We start from the raw sequence: 21,940 nt of genomic DNA on the forward strand, positions 1-21,940 counted from the left end.
AGTATTAACCCCAACCCCCACGCAACACGAACTCGAGAACGAGTATGTCCATGCAACATGGCTTCAAAACAGTTGGCTGGTCAAACAAACAAACTTAGAACAAACGCACTGAAGAACAGCAAGGCCTATGAAGAGCGGCCTGAAGATCAGGAAGGAGCGGACCAGAACGGCCTGCTAGGCAGGTTATGAACTGACCAACACGCACTGCAAAGCAGATACAAACCTCACAAGCACAAACTGAACCGCAGAAAATGATTGAAATAAGCTGCGTGAAAGTGTGAAGTGTGAAAAGCGCGAATCGTCTCTAACCAAACTTCTACTAACACGAGATAAACACGAGATTAGCAGAAGGAGCCCAAATGGTGGCGTAGTGGGGCTTGAACTTCCTTTTTCTAGTCCCGTCGTACGTGCTGTACATCACCGCGTTCAAAACCATCTGACTTTTGGAGTGATCGTGTGTGTCCAAGTCCGTCCGTTTGTAAGTCTGGCGCACCTACGCTACAAAGTCCGTTGTAAAGATCGCCGGACCAAGTATGCCGGAAAGTCCGCTTGTGTGTACGCAGCATTAGTGTATAGTGCCCCCGCCACCACATGCAGTAGTCGCTCACCTCCTTGCAAGACCCTGAGGGGTCAAACACACCTTAAACCATGTGCAGTAATCCTTTCAGGAAAAACTCCACTGCTCCTTGTTGACTTCTAGTTAGACCTTCAAGAGCCCAGGTAATGGTATAGAAATGGTGAAGATTCCTTCCACTGTGCTAGTTCCAACTTAGATCAAATTCAATCCACAGTGGCCATTGATGGTTTATTTCTGGACATCTATTTTCAGCTATATACGTTTTGCACAGTATCACTATCACCATTTATTGTAAATTTGATATTCATTGATGCAGCGCTGTCACATTTATATTTTATTACTGTTATTTTATGTGGGAGCACTTTTAGTGACAGCAACAGCATTTCTGGTTGTTTATATAGATTTATATTTTCTCACTGCATAATAGCTCACAACTACTCTACTTTTAATTTGCATGGTTAATTTTGTATCATGCGATCCAGTGCAATCTGGTGTAGCCAAACGCACTGCTTTTGTGACCTTCTTTTGGGGTGTCTTTAACTTTGTATTGACACCTGCAGCTGATGACAAGGGCACTGTATTTGTATGCGGTGTGGGAAACACGCAGAAATCGATGCGTTTCCTGCACTGCATAAGTGTGAACCAAGCCTTATGGGGCGTACACACGGTCGGACTTTTCGGCTACAAAAGTCCGACGGACGCTGACGGACCAAATCTGGCGGACAATCCAATCGTGTGTGGGCTTCCCCGGACTTTCAGCGGACTTTTCCATTCGCAAATCTGACGGACTTTATATTTGGAACATGTTTCAAATCTTTACGTCGTAACTCCGTCGGACCCAGAAATCCGCTCATCTGTATGCTAGTCCGAAGGACAAAAAGCCACGCTAGGGCAGCTATTGGATACTGGCTATCAACTTCCTTATTTTAGTCCGGTGTACGTCATCACGTACGAATCCGTCGGACTTTGGTGTGATCGTATGTAGGCAAGTCCGTTCGTTAGAAAGTCCGCCGCAAGTCTGCCGCAAGTCCGCCAAAAGTCCGTCGAAAGTTTGTTGGACGGGCTGTCGGACTTTGTGTACGCCCCATTAGGGTGTAGAATACTGATTGTTTTCAGGAAAAGGGTAGGAAATAACCCTGAGGGGTATAGATCATGGAAGATAGCAGGGAGAATATGATGCCCTATGCTATGGTAAAAGATACAAAATACAGAAGTATTGGAAGCGGATTCCTATAGATTAGGAAATATCTACCAAAAGATACAGAGCTTGTAACTGAGCATCACAAAGTAGTAAAAAGCCAATAATTGGAAGAAACTCAGAAAATAGTGAAGAAGTAAGTAGGATAACACACTCTAGGGTACATATAATATCCAAGCAATATAACATTTACCCAAGAAAGCCTGGCAAAAAAGACAAAGGTCATCTGAAGATACTTGATTAGAGTTTCAGAAAGCAAGGAGCTACAGGGTAAATCTTGAGCATTCCAACTGTCAGGATATAATTAAAAGAAAAAAAACACAACAGTCTCCCACTTGAAGGGCCAACGGGGAAAAGTTGAGTATTTATGGCCTCTAGATCTGCTGCTACAATGAGAAAAAAGTGTACAGTATGTCTACAAGGAACTGTTTTAAAAGCAGATGAACAATGAGAGTGATCCACCTTATCAATAGATTTCCTATGAAGGTGAGAGTGTACACTCTGAGTAACATAGGGACCAGAAATAACATAGTCATTGTCAGAGCCCAAAAGTGTCTATCCTTGAAGTAAACTAAATGCACCTTAAGGGCAACATCAGCTTCCCAGGTGCAGTGCCAAAGTTCTCCTGGAATACGAATGGACATTAGGCCCATTTAGGCAAACTTTTTTGGTTGTAGGAGACTGTCACAACTAAAAAGTAGGGCTTTAGACTTTTTGTTTAAAAGTTCCAGGATCTGCCCTGGAGATAGCAGGGTCTCATTTATATGAGTCAATTTATTTAAGCATGCACAAATTTGAGTTACAATATGGGACAAACAGTTCTACTGGACAACTCACATTGATACCTGAGGACAGAGTGGAAGTGAAAATCAATAAAAGCCTTGAATGTGAGAACATCAGCACCTGTTTGGTAGTATGTTCAATAAGACAGATGACAGGATCATCAACAGTGGGTAGAGACCACTTCTTAAAAAATTCCCTTGACAAAGGAAAGCACTTCTCCATATTATTAGAGGAATCCCATGACTACACAGGTAGATTCCAGTCCTTAATAAAGGAAGATTTTACATAAATAATTTAATAGGAAGGTCTTTGCGGTTACAGCTCTTTAAGACCCAATGCCTGGAAGAGGAGGCTGATCCTCCATTAGCATGGTAGAATGATATTAATTAAAGGATCAATAACTTCTTGTAAAGCTGAGGCACATGGGACTTGTTCAAAAACAGGCTCTTCAGGGGAAAGCTGTGGAGGCTCTGAATCTAAATCAGAGATAATAATAGGAATCGTAGGTACATTAAGAGCTGCAGTAGTGGGTTTAGATATAGTACATAACAAGGTACGCTTAGAACCATTACAAGTAGATGTTTAAATTAACTGTGCATAAACTGACAAACTATCAGAAGTGGATATCAAGGGTTCTGTGGCTATATGTAAGGGCTGGAACTCAATTTGCAAAGCTATAAAAGACTCAGGAGAAGACAACCCTATGGTCAACATAGCAGTCCTTTGTTGGAGGTGTTGGTCACTTCTTGGAGAACTGAGTAATTTCTGGTATTGGTAATAGGGAAGTATGGGTCAAGGTCACCTGTTACAGCAAGCACACTGTGGGTCTACGAAATTACGTTTTGCACCACACAGCAGCAGCAACTAGGTTCAAAGTGGGGCAATGGCTCACATACTCACAAAACCAAGCAACTGATGTTAATGAAGGTAGCAAGTGGCCATAGGTGAGCAAGTCTCAATAGGAAGGCAGTGGTAACAGATTGGAGACCAGAAAATTCTGAAAGATCTGTGGAAGCAGGAGTCACATGCTACCTAGTGGATGACATTGGCATTGAGTTTCCTCAAGTTTCCTTAATTATAACCATGCTAAAGAGAAAATGGAACAAAAATAGAAAAAGTCTGCAAGTGTATCACCCATGAAGTAATTTGCAGTATGTCTGCCTGCTCAGATCTACTTACTAAATGAACTCTTAGAGACCAGGTATGCCAGAGGTAATGCCACTCTCTGCATCAGTTTGTAAACTGTCACAGATAACCCAAGCACTCAAAGACACATTCCGCGCAAGACCGCAATCCCAGAAGCATAGAGGGGTATGCAAACATTAGTATAAAACACAACATGGTTCAAAACCAGACAAATATATTCACTAGATGTTTGTGAAGAGACAGGGTCACAATGGAAGTTGTAGGCGAGTGCTCTGCATCTAGTACCGTATACCAAGATTAGTGATTGTCTAGTGCTTTGATAGAGAGCTAAGGGAAGGTTGTGGAATATAGCATCCCTCGAAACCCTTGTTCAGTCGGGTGCTGAAAAGGATTCCAAGCTACAAAGAGAAAGAGCTAATATATTTTTGCTTATAGGGCTGCTTCACAATAACACAACCAACAGTCGTGCCACTGCTCTGAGCTTGGAGAGGGGCTCTGCAGCTTACTGACACAGAACTGAAGGTCCAGAAAGCTCTACAATGCACAAGTCAGTGTCTAAGATATCTTATCAAGTTTATTTTTGCAACAACCATAGTTTCACTAACAAAGTGATGTTTCAGAAACTGGGTCGAACCAGTACCTATGCCACTGCTCTGGATGCTTGGGTGCTCTGCAGCTAACTGACACAGAAATGAAGGCCTAGAAAGTGCCACAATGAAAAGCTAGGTGACAAAGAGGACTTACAAAGTTTATTTTCTCCACGACCAAAGTTTTTACTCACAAACAACGTTTTTAGAACTGGGTCACACTAGAGGTTGTGCCATGGCTCATGACCTGGAGAGTGCTATGATAATAACTAACACAGTAGAGTAAGGTCTGGAAAACACCACTGGCATAGCCCAGTACCTGGAGGACACATTACAGGCAAGTCCTGCTATCTTCAGTCCAGCAGGATCTGGGTACAGTCTCCAAGGAATCACCATTGCCAAGACCTTAATCTAAATACAGTAGCTGCTGTAAAGAGGCTAGTTCTATCAACTGTTTTAAGGTCTTTATTGAAGTTACTGATGAAAAAATATAAGTGACAATAAATATTGACGAGAAAAAAGTATAAAAAAAGTTGAATTTGTTTTTTTCGCAGCAGACCATCATTACCAGAGTCAGTGGGGTATCATCTATGTGTGCAGTGTGTGCTGGGAACATGGACCCCAAGGGAGGGGGGACCCACAGTGTCCTGACCAGGGTTGCCAACCGTCAAATCAGTAACTTTTACAACTGTCCTTAAATATCAGGGGTTGATAATTTGTCATGTTGTGTTCATTTTTGTCAGCGTAAACCAGGAAAATTATTACTTGTTATGTGTATTTTCAGTGTTTCCATATCATGTTGATACTGTTTAAATATTGATTGTCTTAGTTTTTAACCACTTGCCGACCACAATACGCATATATACATTGCAATTTGCAAGTGGTTTACCGGGATTATGGCTGAAGATATCAGCCATAACCCCATATAGTTTTTTTCAGCCAGTGGCTGGCTTTGTCTTAAAAGTGGCTCATGAGCCGCTGGAACGCTTTCAGAAGCGGCGGGAGGTGACATCCCTCCCTCCTGCCACTCGCCTGTGTTTCTCGGGCTTACAGCCAGTTTACCCATGAAACGATCCGATGGTACGACCGGCTGGTCCTATAGGCGATCAAAGAGCAGATCCTCTTTGATTGCCTTTATGGCCTTGGAGGACCAGAGTGACGTCATGACGTAATTTCCGGTCCACACTGGAAGCACATTTTTTTTTAAAGCAAAAAATTTTAAAAAATATTTTTTTTTTTGACCTTTGATATTTTGCTTTTAAAGGAAAAGAAGAGATTTGGGGTCTTTTGACACTAGATCTCTCTATAAAGAGGGTTTGTCATCCTTTCCTTTTAGGGATGTTTGCATTCCTTGTAATAGGAAAAAGTGGTAAAAGAAAATTAAAAGGACGGTGTAAAAATAAAAAATAAGAAGTCAAAAAAATAAAAAATAAGTATATATTGTGTTTTGTATTTTTTTTTCATTAAAGTGTATTGTTTCCCGAAATAATGCTTTTGAAAAACTGCTGCCCAAAATACTGTGTGATATAAAAAATTGCAAAGATTGCCATTTTATTCCTTAGGGTCTATGCTAAAAAATGTATAATGTTTGGGGGTTCTAAGTAATTTTTTAGCAACAAATACTGAAAAAGCCTGGTCAGCAAGTGGAGTTCTGTATTTTTTCAGGTTGTCAGTTGTACTCCATCAGTAAATTCTCCATGTTTTGTCAGTAAAAAATGCCACAGGAGGTTGGCAAACCTGGAGAAAATAGCACTACTTCCATAGCATTTTTCTTGGCCCCATTATGCTGCTTGTAGGCATTATAATTCCATCAGTAGAATAGGGTGAAACTGTGCTTAGTGTTCAAAAATATAAAGCAGCCAGCACTACAAGAGACAGCTTGTGCAAAAAAGAGAATATAGAAAGTGCAACGCTAAAACATAAATCATACAAATGTGAATTGATATAAATCATAAGGTGAACAATTTGTTCAAATAAATATATAAAAAAACTCATAAATTCATACACAGTTCATGTTTTGAAAAGAGAGTCCATATATTCGTGATTCAAATGTTAATGTTCAATCACCCAAGTGAAAAGAAATCCTTGCTGTGAAAACCTTCTGCTACCAAACCTTACTGGAATAGTGGGACCCTATTTAGCATATACCAAATGGGTCAAACGGACTTTGGTGTCTCAACACCTGAATAGGGAATCTTTGCTGGAATCATCACCAAATGCCGACAACCACCGTAACCAATGGAATAGTATATAGACTTGTAGAACCTTTCAAAGTGTGGAGTTCTCTCATCAAATACTGTGTTAAGACGTGAATCCATGGAGAATAGATAGGAGACTAGACATAGTGTAAAACTGTATATAAAATGTATTTATACTGTCATGTAACCCCTGAAAACAGGTGTTCATGCTGTCTAACACAGCCTCTAATCATCTTAACGTTTCCGGGGTCATCAGAAAAATGGAGCCAAAGCGTGTGCGTCAAGCCTCAATCTGAAAATGAGGTAAATAAGTCAAGCCTCGAAGTGAAGCGAGGTTAAAGACTGGAAATGACGACAATGCGGAAGTGTGTCAAGCCTTGTTTGGAAACCGAGGCATAGACTAGCCCACGTCGCGTCAGACATGGCCCAATGTACATCATTCTAGCCCCTATGTGGAGAGACAGGATAATGCGACTATCAGCGTCAAACAAAAAGGTCAAGCCTCGTCCAAATGTCAAGGCAAAAACCAAGCAGGATGATGCCTACATCACAAGACATGCTTCTAAACAGAAACTGGGCAAAACAAAAACAAACTGACAAAAAGTTTAAAACAATAATACAAACTTAAAATCAATAAAAATTGCTAAAATAAAATAGAACATTTAGAAACCCCTGATTATTTGTATTGAAATACTATATACGCTATATTTTTTACGCTTGAATAATAAAAGCCTTAATATCCAACTCTACGTTCATCCGGAACGGAGAGTATGAACAAAGTTGGTAAATCCAGAATGTCTCAAGTCTCGACACACCTCTGGTAATGGCCCCTCCATGCCAGGGTGGTATGTAATGATCAATGACCAAAATTTGTGTACCCCTAGGATCTCGATTATGATATTTGCGATAGTGCTTAAGAAGACTATGATTAGTCACTCCCTTTTTTATACTGGCTATATGTTCGTTACCTCACACAGAGAATGAACGGATGGTAAAAAACGTATTCCCCTAAAGAGTATGGCTGAATATAGTTCCCTCTCTTCTAATCTCCAAACTCATCTGGAGAAGGAGGAGAAAGATCAAAGAAATAAAAAACAGAAAAAGTAGAGACTAGAGACATGGGAGACTATAAAACAGGAATAGTGTTTAATTGGCAAAAAAAGATCTCTTTGTAAACCATCACAAATGACTCTTCTGGCATTGTGAATGCTCAGATGAATCAACCTGGAATTGGTGCTGACCCCTCTTCCAATAATGGACCTACACAGGTTCATGGACGAGGAAGACCCAATCAGAGGGACAGTTCCTCCTTCCAACGAGGAGGGCACCCTAGTTTCCATACCCCAAACAATCAACAGAGGGGCAGAGGTTCTTATTCTAACAGAAGGGGTGGTAGGGGCTCCCACAGGGGTCACCAACGCAATCATAGCAGTCACTATAGAGACAATGGTCATGAAGGTCACTATGGGAGAGACTCCTCAATAAGGTATGATAATTATCAATTATCAGGTTTTTCCCAGGGACACCCAGGGGAGAAAAAGAGGGCCAGACCAAAGAGAGGCTCCCGAGGGGGGAGACGACTTCAGAGGAAAAAAAAAAAAGGAGAGTGTAATTAACCAAGGAGTATTTAACCTTAGTAATAAGGAACTCAGTGAACAAGAACAATTGGTCCTCAATAGAAGTCTTAAGTTTGCCCCTCCTAAAAAGTTTGACAAATTTGGGACCTTTATAGACATACATAAATAGATTTGCATATTGAACATCCAATGTTATTTAATTTCAAATCCAACCAGGACATGTCAAATGGTAATTACATCAAGAACTGTCCATTCGGTTTATCCAACCCATCTCTTTTTAATCCTCCAGTACCTACAGCTCTGGCAGTCACAGTCTTAGAGATTTGGTTCTCAAAGATCTAGACTCTCAACCTTTAAAAAAAATTTTTGGTCAAACAAGAATGAATATCGCATTAAAATCCTTGTGTGATAGGAAGGACCTGGTTATCTGCCCCGCTGATAAGGGGGGTGGTATCGTAGTCCTTGATAAAGAGGACTATCAGAGTTGAGTGATCATGAAACCTATAGAGAACTGGCCAATAACCCCTCTTTTCTATATAAAAGGGATCTAAATGCCATTATTGAGAAAGGTTTCAATAAACACATATTGAATAAAAAAGAAAAAGCATTTCTGGTGCCACTTGCCCCTAGAATACCAACCATGTATTATTTACCAAAAGTACACAAGAATCCCTTACACCAGCCAGGCTGCCCTATAGTTAGTGGAATTGACTCCATTACTTCACGTATAGGGTGGTACATCGATTTTTTTCTGCAACTGCTTGTTAAAAAAACCCTGTCTTATCTTAAAGACACTAAAGATACTATTAGATTATTAGAGAATGTCAATATTCAAGGAGACTACATCATGGCTACAGCCGATGTAGCCTCCCTCTATACTTGTATACCCCATCAATTAGGCATAGCGGCTGTTGAATATTTTTTGGCCCAAGATAATTCATCTCAACGCCAACATAAATATATTATAGAACTTTTGAATTTTGCCACTAAGCATAACTATTTCTGGTTTGACGGCAAATATTATTTGCAACAAAAGGGTGTGGCAATGGGGGCCAAATTTACCCCCAGTTTGGTCAATCTCTTCATGGCCAAGTGGGAAGAGGATGTCGTCTAGGCTTCCAAAAGCTCTAGTCTGGTCCTTTGGGCCAGATATATAGACAAAATACAATGTAGCTTCCTCACTCCTGAAGTAACTTCTGAGAGTAGAGGGCGGGGCTGTGTCAGAGCAGGTTTGTATGTAGGTGGCAGCGGTCGGGCAGAGATCCGATGCAGACTAGTGCAGAATTACCACTACTAGTGATAAGATTTTAACATGCATATAGTACAGTGACACACAGGCTACAGTGTTTAGTATATTATTACTACTCTTGACAGGAGTAGTAATAGTATACAGTGCAAACACTGTTTGCACCAATTAATGATACAGCCAGAGCACCTGTAGTCTTCATCATGATAATAAAGATGATCACAGGTGCTGTGGCTGTATCATTCATGGGCACATTCACAAAGATCTGCAGCCCACAGAGTGTTTTGGGGTGCAGATTAGGGGGCGGTGTGATGTATGTTAAATGGTATCACACATCCCCCCCTTTTTTTAAACACTTCCCACTCGGCGACTGTATATAAACGACCAGGTGGGACAGCAGCATAATCCTTGATAGATCACAGATCGGGTGATCGGGCTGCTGTGATTGGCATTGGACCAATCACAGCAATTACATTACCAGTAGTAAACAATGGCTGTCATTTATGATGCCATTGTTTATTACTTTGATCTCTGTGATTGGTCACAGCAATCACATGGTACAAGGCCAGTTGCAGCAGTCCTGTACCATGTGAGCTGGAGAGTCTTAAAAATGATTATTTATACCGCCATCATGGCTGTAAAAGCAATCGTGATCACCCCTCAGAGCAGTACACTGCTCTGGTGACATGCAAAAAAAAAAAAATTATAAAAAAATTATTTTTACATACTGTCACCAGTCACAGTGTCCCAAACCACCACAGCACCAGTCAGTGTTCCTAATCTCTGCCACACCAGTCATAGGCGTTGATTTACTAAAAGTAGAGAGTGCTAAATCTGGTGAAGCTCTGCACAGAAACCAATCAGCTTCCAGGGTTTATTGCCAAACCTTAATTGAACAAGCTAAAGTTAGAATCTAATTGGCTACCATGTATAGCTGCACCAGATTTTGCACTCTCCAGTCTTAATAAATCAACCCCACAGTGTCCCTGATCACCTCCACAACAGCCACAGTGTCTCTGACCACCTGCACACCAGTTACAGTGTCGCTGATCACCCCTACACAAGCCATTTGGTTGCCAAACCAGTGTAATCCGTGTTCCTGATTGCCACCACATTAGACCAGTGCAGCAATTAACAGTTTTGCTGATCACCACAACACCAGTCCCAGTGTCACCAGACAAGTAGTAGTCCTTGATTGTCGCCACACCAGTCCCAGCATCATCAGGCAATTGTAGGTCATCAGCAGTGTTCCTGATCGCCACCAAACAAGTCGCACTGTCACTAGACCAGTGCAGCCAGCAACAGTGTTCATGATCACAGCCACACCAGTGCAGTGTTGCCTGTACTAACCCTGGCATGTTTATTGACCACATTTATGCCTGCTGCCTGGACCGATCCTTTGCCTGTTTGCTGGCCATGTCTCTGCCTGGAGCCTGAACTGAACCATCTGCACATCCTGCTGACTGTTTCCTTGAGAACCTAGTCCTAGCCATCCCCTGTGGACTACTGCACTCCTGGAACCACAGGAACTCTTTTGTTCTTCCTATCTGCAGCCTCCTGAACTTCCTGGTCAGTGAACATGGAATTCCTGGGGTCAGCCACATACCACTAGGCTAAGCTTGCTTGGCTTATAGGAAATGGGACTGCTTTGGTTGACGCTACACTAAGATATATTCCCTGATCACTAGTATAGAGGTGACTATTACAGTACATTGGTTTTGACACAATTGGTTGATTTATGTGATACACAAGATACAATATCCAGTACTTAAAGCGGAGTTCCACCCAAAACTGGAACTTCCACTTTAAGCACTCCTCACCCCCTTACATGCCACATGCTAAAATTTTTTTTGTGGGTACCTTATTTTCAGTGGGACTTACTGTCCTACTTCCTCTTCTTGGCTGCCTAGGCGACTCCTCCTCTTGCCCTAGGTGGCCTCTCTCTGCGAGCAATCTTCTGGGACACGTCCCAGAAGATTGCCTGGCCAATATCAGAGCACATCGCGACTCGTGCATGCGTAGAGCGCCCCCGGCTGTGAAGCCGTAAGCTGTCACAGCAGGGTGCAAACAGTTGCTATGACGACGCCATGGAGAGGAGAGGGGGAGCGAGGATCCGGGCGGTCGCATCGCTGGACCGTGGGATAGGTAAGTGTTTATTAAAAGTCAGCAGCTACACTTTTTGTAGCTGCTAACTTTTAATAAACTAAAAAACGGGTGGAACTCCGCTTTCATAAGTCCAAACATTGAAATAGTCTCACATGTGGTATTGTCATACTCAGAGGGAGTAGCAGAATGTGTTTTGGGGTGAAATTCTGAAAATGCCCATGCTGTGTGTGAGAACTATTGTATTAAACTTTAAAACTTAACTTAAACTTAATTTTCCTTTCTGCATCCAAAAACTTATGGAAAAAAAATGATATTTTCAAAAGACTCACCATGCCTCTTAGAAAACACCTTGGGGTGTTTGCTTTCCAAAATGTGGCCATTTTGTGGGTGTTTCCATTGTCTGGGTGCCTCAGGGCCTCCAAAAATGTGATAGGTAGTCAGGAAATCAGATGCCTAATTTATGACCCTAGAACCCCCGAAGGTGCTTCTTAGATTTTGGGTGACTCAATGCATCTAGACTGTAAAGAGGTCTTACATGTGGTATGGCCATACTTATATGCCTATGATGTGTGTTAGAAATAAACAGAACCAGGCCTATTTTTTACACTTGGTGTTTACAAGTTAAAATCTGTTTTTTTTCTAGAAAATTACTTAGAACCCCCAAACATTATATATATATATATATATATATATATATATATATATATATATATATATATATATATATATATATATATATATATATTTTTTTTTTTTTTTTTTTTTTCAGACACCCTAGAGAATAAAATGGCAGTCATTGCAATACTTTATGTCACACTGTATTTGCGCAGCGGTCCTACAAGCGCAATTTTTTGGAAAAAATACACTTTTTTTAAATAAAAAATAAGAAAACAGTAAAGCTAGCCCAATTTTTTTATATTGTAAAAGATAATGTTATGCCGAGTAAATTGATACCCAATATGTCATGCTTCAAAATTGCATCCGCTCGTGGAATGGCGACAAACTTTGACACTTAAAAATCTCCATAGGCGACGTTTAAAAATGTCTACAGGTTACCAGTTTTGAATTACAGAGGAGGTCCTTTGCTAGAATTATTGCTCTCTCTCTAACAATTGTGGCGATACCTCACACGTGTGGTTTAAACCCTGTTTACATATGCAGGAGCGACTTACGTATGCGTTTGCTTTTGCGCGCAAGCACACGGTGACAGGGAGCTTTAAATTTTTCATTTATTTTCTTCTTATTTATTTTAATTTTTATTTTTTATATTTACACTGTCCCTTTAAAAAAAAAAAAAAGATCACTTTTATTCCTAATACAAGGAATGTAATCATCTCTTGTAATAGAAAAAAGCATGACAGGCTCTCTTTAATGTGAGATCTGGGGTCAAAAAGACCTCAGATCTTAAATTTACACTTAAATGAAATAAAAGTCTTTCTTTTTTTTCAATAAAAAAAAATGTCCCTTTAAGGCCATTGGGCAGAAGTGACGTTTGACGTCGCTTCCGTCATCCAACGGCATTGAGTCGAGTGAGGGCCATCATTTCCGATGAATCAGGTAAGCGGTGGAGACGACCGGGATGCAGCAGCAGGGGGGAGGGACCTCTCCCGCTGCTGTTAAAAGTGATCTTGCAGTGAATCCGCCACAGAGACCACTTTTTTCTTAAAGCGGACCGCCCGCTTTTGAAGAAAATACCAGGGTTATGGCAGCTATCTGCTGCCATAACCCCGGTATTTAACGTCGAAATACCGACGTATAATGACGGCGAGCGGTATGGAAGTGGTTAAAAATTACAACTTCGTAAAAAAAAAAATAATTTTAAGTTCTTGTAAAGGCAGGAGGTTTCTTACTTTAATGCATTCTCTGCATTAACCGCTTGCTGCCCGCCCACCATCATATGACAACGGGGTGGTGCTGCTCTCGTCCTGGGCGGGTGCCATAGGACGTCCGCTCAGTTAAACAGGGCATGCGTGTGATCGTGTGCACGCAGCTCTGTACTCTCGGTGGCGGCATGTCACCAAGCCACCGCTCGTCACCGACGGGGGTGAACAGCCATTGGCTATGGATGTTTACCACGTGATCCCCCTTTCAGACAGTGAATGCGTGCAATCGCGAGCATGCTGCGCTTGCACGTCGTGGCGGCATGTTCCCAGGAACACTGCTCATCATTGACACTGGTAAACAGCCATTGGCTGGAGGCTGTTTACCACATGATCGGCTGTGATCCATTCACAGCCGATCACTAAATGTAAACACAGACCGGTAACTAACTGTTACCAGCTCTTCCCTCCTCACACACCATTTCCAGCGTGAAGAGCTAGGAGCAGTGAGTTACAGATCTGTGTATTGTAGTGTCTGCACCAAGCACCTGAACATCGCCCCCCTCCCCCGTTGCATCTGCTGTCACCCAACAGTCACAGCATCAGTGGCTATCAGCACCCATAAAGTGCACCTGTCACCCATCAGTACCCATAAAGTGCACCTGTCACATCAGAGACTGCTATCAGTGACTGTCAGCTGTGCACCCATCAGTGACCATGGCCACTCATCCGTCACCCATCAGTGACCATCGCCAGTCACCTGTCAGCCATCAGTGACCATCGCCAGTCACCTGTCACCCATCACCCATCAGTGACCATTGCCAATTACCCGTCACCCATCAGTGACCATCGCCAATTACCCGTCACCCATCAGTGACCATCGCCAATTACCCGTCACCCATCAGTGACCATTACCAGTCACCAGTCAGTGACCGTCATCAGTCACACCGTCATCACCCATCAGTGACCCTCACCTGCCACCCATCGCACAGCCATCAGCGTCATGTCCAAAAGAGTATATACCATTGAGGAGGCGTTCCAGATCCTCTCCTTGATTGATGAGAGCAGCGGGAAGTTCTCATCAGATTCCAATCAAATTCAGCATTTGAACCGTTTGATAGCAGCAGATTGGCAAATGATTCGGAGGAAGAATGGGTCCCTTCTAAAAGGGCACAATGTTCAGGAAACCAGGCAGCCACCAGCAACCAGGATTAGGCCTCAAGAACAAATACCCAGGCCCAGTACCAGTGCTGCCACCAGGAATAGGCCCCGGGAACAAATACCCAGTGCCAGTGCTTCCACATCACGCCCAAGTACCAGCACAGGAATTTCAAATCCCCCAACTACTGGAGTGTCACATCCCCCTAGAGCCAGGGCCGCTACATACATGCCAGATTGTCTTGCCAACCCAGCATGGCTGCCTTCCAACTCGGAATCACCAATTATTCCCCCTTTCACTGCACAGCCAGGTGTGCAGGCCAAAATTTCACAGAGATTGATTGCTTCTATCTGTTTTTGCCCTGTTTTTTCAGAGATTGGCACCATAGCTTGTAGACTCTATAACTTTCACAAAGACCAAATAATATACACTAATTTGGGTTATTTTTACCAAAGATAAGGATAAAACTGCGCTATACCATGAAAAAAATTGAGTACATAAAACTCAATTAATGCATGCCAAAGTGAAATAAAAAACAGAAAATATTGTGAAAAATATCTTGATATATGAATCCATGAGATCATAAGTGCACAAAATAATTTATAACAAAAGTTCATAGAGTGGAGAATTCAAACAGTTCTTCTATGGAGGTGAGAAAAAGTCCCCTGATGTTTCTCAATAGAAGCCAGTGTGAAAGTGGGAAATAAAACACCGCTCACAGTGATCCTCCACCACATAAAATTCAAGCTTACCAGAATGCAAACAAAACAAGCTTGTATGTGGTGTATGTGCCAGTGCTGCCACATCACACCCAAGTACCAGCACAGAAAATTCAAATCCCCCAACTACTGGAGTGTCACATCCCCCGAGAGCCAGGGCCGCTACATACATGCCAGATTGTCTTGCCAACCCAACATGGCTGCCTTCCAACTCAGAATCACCAATTATTCCCCCTTTCTCTGCACAGCCAGATGTGCAGGCCAAAATTTCAGGCCAAAATTTGCCCAGCTGACCATGAAGCTTCTCTGTGTGCAGCGTGACTGTGGATGTATAAATGGATGGTACACCGACCCAAACTCAAGGACATGAGGATAAAGAAAAGGTGGCCATAGCATAAATCCGATAAAACTATTTATTGTAAAAAGGTAGAACACTTACAAGCATGAAGTTAAAAAGAGCAGTTCGCCGGCCGGCATAGCGAGCGCCCGTTCACAGCAAGGTAGCGATGACGTCAGAGTGTCGATCTCCCGACGTACGTTTCGTCTATAACTGACATCGTCTGGGGAACGGGCGATGCTCTGACTCATCGCGATATATAGACAGGTAAAACCACGCCTCGTTGTGACCTCCCAATGGTGTGAAACATGAGCGACCAATCCACTGAGTGTATTGGAACGAAACCAGGAAACACTCAAACAAAAGGCTTCCTTAAAATTTGTATAACATAAAAAATAAAAAATGAGATTGGTAACAAGGACTAGAGCTTAAGGGGGAGTTTTAGACACCTGAGATATTAGATGCATCATATAGATACTGGGCCGTTGGGTGAAAACCCATACCAGCACAAATCACCATAGAAATAAAATAAAATGTATATAGAACAGCATTTCACCATCTTGTGGAAACAAAGGAAACTGCCACTCATAAAATAAAAATTAAAATATTAAGCGCATATGCAGTGACCATATCAATGCTCAACCATTAGGTCAAACCCACGTTAGTACAAATTCATATAAGCCAAGAGCGTATATGAGACAACACTACGCCATCCTAGAGGAACAAAAGGAGCAACCACTTTCTAAAGGATAGTCCAAGGGTTATAAATAAGTTTATAAATAGATGTTATTAGAAAATAATTATCCTCAAAAAAATGAAACAAATATCTTCCAGGGATATAAGAGACATACATAATGATATCATCCTAATACAGGAATCCTTTAAAATTATGAATGTACAAATTATAAATAAACCAAATATGGGTATCGAATAACGCCATTGAGATGTCACACCAAGTTCACATCGACACATAGGATGGCAATAACACATATTATCAATGAGATATGTAATGTATAGGATGGCAATACTAGACATTATCAATAAAAGCATTGAGATCTATCTCTACATTCAACCCAAATGGTGTGTAGCACTTAATTCTGTGTATCCATGCCATTTCTAGGCGCGAGATACCTCACACCAAGGATCCACCCCTCCAATAGCCGAAACGTATGACAGGAGATCGACGCTCTGACGTCATCGCTACCTTGCTGAGAACGGGCGCTCGCAATGCCGGCCGGCGAACTGCTCTTTTTAACTTCATGCTTGTAAGTGTTCTACCTTTTTACAATAAATTGTTTTATCGGATTTACGCTATGGTCACCTTTTCTTTGTCCTCATGTCCTTGAGTTTGGGTCGGTGTACCATCCATTTATACATCCACAGTCACGCTGCACACAGAGAAGCTTCATGGTCAGATGAGCACCTGCACTTGGGCCCATATACAAGCTTGTTTTGCTTGCATTCTGGTAAGCGTGAATTTTATGTGGTGGAGGATCACTGTGAGCGGTGTTTTATTTCCCACTTTCACACTGGCTTCTATTGAGAAACATCAGGGGACTTTTTCTCACCTCCATAGAAGAACTGTTTGAATTATCCACTCTATGAACTTTTGTTATAAATTATTTTGTGCACTTATGATCTCATGGATTCATATATCAAGATATTTTTCACAATATTTTCTGTTTTTTATTTCACTTTGGCATGCATTAATTGAGTTTTATTTACTCAATTTTTTTCATGGTATAATGCAGTTTTCTCCTTATCCTTTTTGTATTGTTCTGTATATCTCACAGTTGTGTATATCTCAACTGCTGCTTCTTAGGGTTTTTTTTCTGCGGTAGCGCGGTGATTTTCTGTTTTTAATGTTTATTATTTGATATTTTCACTGCAGCTTTCCTTCTTTTTTACATGTGGTAAATCTGCATGTGGTTTTTCACTCTTCTATTTTATTTGTGTTTATTTTTGTAGTAGTTTACACATTATGGATATTTTTGAATACAGGGCCTCCAGGGTGGTCAACATTGAGGGAGTGTTTAAGACATACAAAGGAGACGAGGGGGATTTAAATGGCCTCTTTATGAGGCTAAAGAATCTGACCAACTCTGAACTCCATACCCAGTGGGACATTGCCTATCCAGAGACCTATATTAAGAATAGAATGGTCCCTCATAGTCTCAGGTGGGAGGTTAGTCCCCAGAAAGGGGATATCCAACTTGAGGACTGGTTCGCATATTTCAACACAGCAGGGATTGATTTCCTCAAATTCCTCGTAAGAAGGAAAAACACGAAACTTACTCGGTTAGATGAAGAGATTAAAGTTATTAAAGAGAACGAGTCCTTTGAAAGAAGGTGCTGAGTATCTGGATAAGCCCATGAGCAACAGAATTATCATTATAACAATGGTGGGGCTTTTCCGTACTCTTGTGATCCTGGATACGGGACTTATTCCCATTTTGCATATGACACCCAATATGGGTCCAGACCTGACCATCCAGATAGATATGGAACCCAATTTGGTCATTTTGAATCTAATGCAATCTATGAAAGGAGAGATGAGGTTGACTATAATGTGAGTACATTTAACAACTTTTATCCATTACAGGATTTGGAAGGCCCCAATGAGAACACTAATCCTATTAGGGGGGTTAGTTTGTCTAATCCACCACAGTACTCCAGGCCTGGTATTAGTGGTGGCTCAGCCAGTCTTGGCCCCTCTAGCCAATTTCAGCATTGGGGTTTTCCCAAACCGACTCAGGGCACAAAAAGGCCAATAGACCAAAAAGAGGGTCCAGAGGATGGAGAAAGCTACGAGCTAAAGAGAAAAAAATCATAACCGACAATGGGATATTTAACCTGAGCACTGTCACTCTAACTGACTCTGAGAAACTTGTGCTAAGTAAGGGTTTAAAATTCACCCCCCCACGCAGGCTGAATAAATTTTAGACTTACATTGACATACACAAATTCATTAGGAAACTAAACATTAAGCACTACATAGCCTCTAATCCCATGCAGGGTAGTCAAATTTCACCCAATGGGTTCAGACATTCAGGGCTTACTAATGCTTCCCTTTTCAACCCCCCTGGGGTTTTAGCTCCTTCTCTGAAGGTTTTCCGGGATGTAGTCCTCAGGGATTTAGACCAATTGCCAGTCAATAAGGTAAAAACTGATATGGAGTTTGTTGCTGGTTTGGATTCCCTGTGTGAAAATAAGGGTCTAGTGATCAGACCGACTGAAAAGGGTGGTGGGATCATTATTCTTGACAAAAAGGACTATCTTACTGAAATGCATAGAATACTGAGTGATGGTGACACGCAGGGCTTTTTTTCAGCTGGAACGCGGGGGAACGCAGTTCCGGCACCTCTTGGACTGACTGTATGTAATGGCAAGGGGTGCTGGGGTGTGCTGCAGGGTATTGATGCTCACTGCTGGGGATCTATTTTTGCAAGGGGGGTCTATTGTTGCTGGGGAGGTCTATTGTTGCTGGTGGGGGACCTATTGTTGCTGGGGGGGGTCTTATGTTGCTGGGGAGTCAGTTGTTGCTGAAAGAGATCTACTGTTGGTGGAGGGGTCTATTGTTGATGGCAGCCAGACAGACTATTAATGGTGGCTGTGCGGAGATCTGTTGATGCTGCGGGGAGTCTTTTGTTGCTGGTGGGGAAATTTTGTTGTGGTTGGCCATTGTTGTTAGGGGGATCTATTGTTGCTGGCTGCAGGGGATCTATTTTACTTCTTTTCTTGATATCATTACCAAATTCCATACAAATTACTTAGCACCTCAAAATGAGGTTCTATATTGTCTAAAAGGGATGGTACTGGGAGGTGGGTAGGGGCGGAGAAAAGGGGTGACTCGGAAAGGGGGCGTTCCTGCACCTATTGTCTGAGAAAAAAGCCCTGGTGACACGTACACCCTTCTCAGGTCTGATCCTAAGGTCAGATTTAAAAAAGAATTAGAAATCCTTGTTCAAAGGGGTTTTGAATTGGGAATTCTTAATAAGAAGGAGAAGTTACATCTTCTACCAAGGGCACCGCGGACACTGGTGATTTATTACTTACCAAAGATCCATAAACACTCTACCTGCCCCCCAGGTCGTCCGATTGTAAGTGGCATTGATTCTGTTACATCCCGGGTGGGCAGGTATATTGATTTTTTTCTCCAACCAGTAGTCAATAAAATGCCTTCCTATAAAAAAGATTCACGTCATGTGATTAATCTATTAGCTGAACATACCCCTAGGCCAGGATTGTGGATGGTGACAGCTGACGTTACGTCCCTCCACACTGTCATACCGCACAATTTAGGCCTTTTTGTGGTGGAATATTTCCTAAGGCGTGACTCTGGCCTACTAGATGAGCAAATGTCTTTCATTCTGGAGTTGCTCCAATTTGCTACATCTCGCAGCTATTTTTGGTTTGGGGGCCAGTTTTACAAGCAGGATAGAGGGGTCGCCATGGGGGCTAAGTATGCCCCTAGTTTGGTGAACCTCTTTATGGCCCTTCGGGAGGAGGATGTCGTTTATGCCCAACAGAAACCCCAGGTGGTTCTGTGGGCTAGGTATATAGACGACATCCTCCTCCTATGGGATGATGATAAGGTTGATCTGGACTCCTTCCTTGGGGAACTTAACATTAATACTAGGGGCATTTTCCTCAATTATGAAGCCAGCCAGCATGAGATCCACTTTTTAGATCTAACCATTAAAGTGAAGGATGGTCAGTTTGCTACTGCCACCTTTTTTAAAAGCACCGACCGTAACTCATATATCTCCACTAATAGTTGTCACCATGAAGCTTGGATCAGGTCGGTGCCCAAAAGTCAGTACATCCGCCTGAGACGGAACTGTTCTGATAGGGACGAGTTTCTCCTGCAGGCGGACGTTTTGACTAAACGTTTTTTGGAGAAGGGCTATTCAGACACACTCCTCAAAAACACTCTTGAGGAGGTATTATCCATCGATAGAAGTGAACTGCTGAAGGAGAAAATGCCCAATGCCAACAGGGTGCTCTCTATTCCCTTCATAACGACATATTCCATTCAGCACAGGAAAGTTGGTCAAATGATTAAAAAGCATTGGCACATTCTCACTAATGATCTTACCCTTAATACCATTCTCCCTGCGAAACCCCAGGTGATTTATAAAGGGGCACCCTCCCTCAGGGGTACTGTTGCCACCAACATCATTGATCCCCCTACTATTAAGAGGGGATTTTTTGCCAATGCAGGAGATGTAGGGTATGCTCATTAAATGGATGCACACACAGGAGAACTCATTCTTTTAGGTCCTCCAGTACTCAGGTTGAGTTTTTGATTAGGCCTTTTATCACATGCTCTACTAAGGGGGTGGTTTACCTGCTTCAATGCCCTTGTGGGCTGCAGTATGTGGGCAGGACTAAGTGCCCCCTTATGATTAGACTCAATGAGCATGTGACGAATATCCTTAATGGTTTCCCCAAATATCCTGTTTCTAGGCATTATTCAGAGGTTCATAATAAGAATCCGGATAAAACCATTTTTTTAGGGCTAGACAAATATACCTGTCATTGGAGGGGTGAATCCTTGGTGCAAGGTATCTCGCGCCTAGAAATGGCATGGATACAAAGAATTAAGTGTTACACACCGTTTGGGTTGAATGTAGAGATAGATCTCAATGCTTTTATTGATAATGCCTAGTATTGCCATCCTATACATTACATATTGTATTGATAATATGTGTTATTGCCATCCTATGTGTCGATGTGAACTTGGTGTGAACTTGGTGTGACATCTCAATGGCGTTATTCGATACTCATATTTGGTTTATTTATAATTTGTACATTCATAATTTTAAAGGATTCCTGTATTAGGATGATATCATTATGTATGTCTCTTATATCCCTGGAAGATATTTGTTTCATTTTTTTTAGGATAATTATTTTCTAATAACATCTATTTATAAACTTATTTATCACCCTTGGACTATCCTTTAGAAAGTGGTTGCTCCTTTTGTTCCTCTAGGATGGCGTAGTGTTGTCTCATATACGCTCTTGGCTTATATGGATTTGTGCTAACGTGGGTTTGACCTAATGGTTGAGCATTGATATGGTCACTGCATATGCGCTTAATATTTTAATTTTATGTAGCGCTGGTAGATTTGCAATCTACCATCTGATAGGTAAATTTAGTAACTTGTTCGTTAGGAAAGTTAGATTTGCCTCTGTTCCAGCTTGGCTGACGTTGCGTGTGTTTCCATACTGAACCGTGGGTGTCGCTGTTACCGCTGGCTAGTGTTGGAAAGGCAGCGTGTCTAAGCGTATGGGTGCTCTTCTGTCCCGGAGACAACTCGTGAACGCCATATTTTGGGGTTCATTTTACAGCCCCTCCTGGCCGACAGGTATGCATTAGAGAGCTATCTCGTGGTCCTCCGTTCCGGAGGCCCACGTTGCTGCAGCGCAGGGGTGGGCCCAGAAGCTTGTCTGCCAGCGGAATGGTCCTGAGCTGTCTATCCAG

This window comes from Aquarana catesbeiana, linkage group LG06 (assembly GCF_042186555.1).
Source record: "Aquarana catesbeiana isolate 2022-GZ linkage group LG06, ASM4218655v1, whole genome shotgun sequence".
Lineage (NCBI taxonomy): Eukaryota > Metazoa > Chordata > Amphibia > Anura > Ranidae > Aquarana > Aquarana catesbeiana.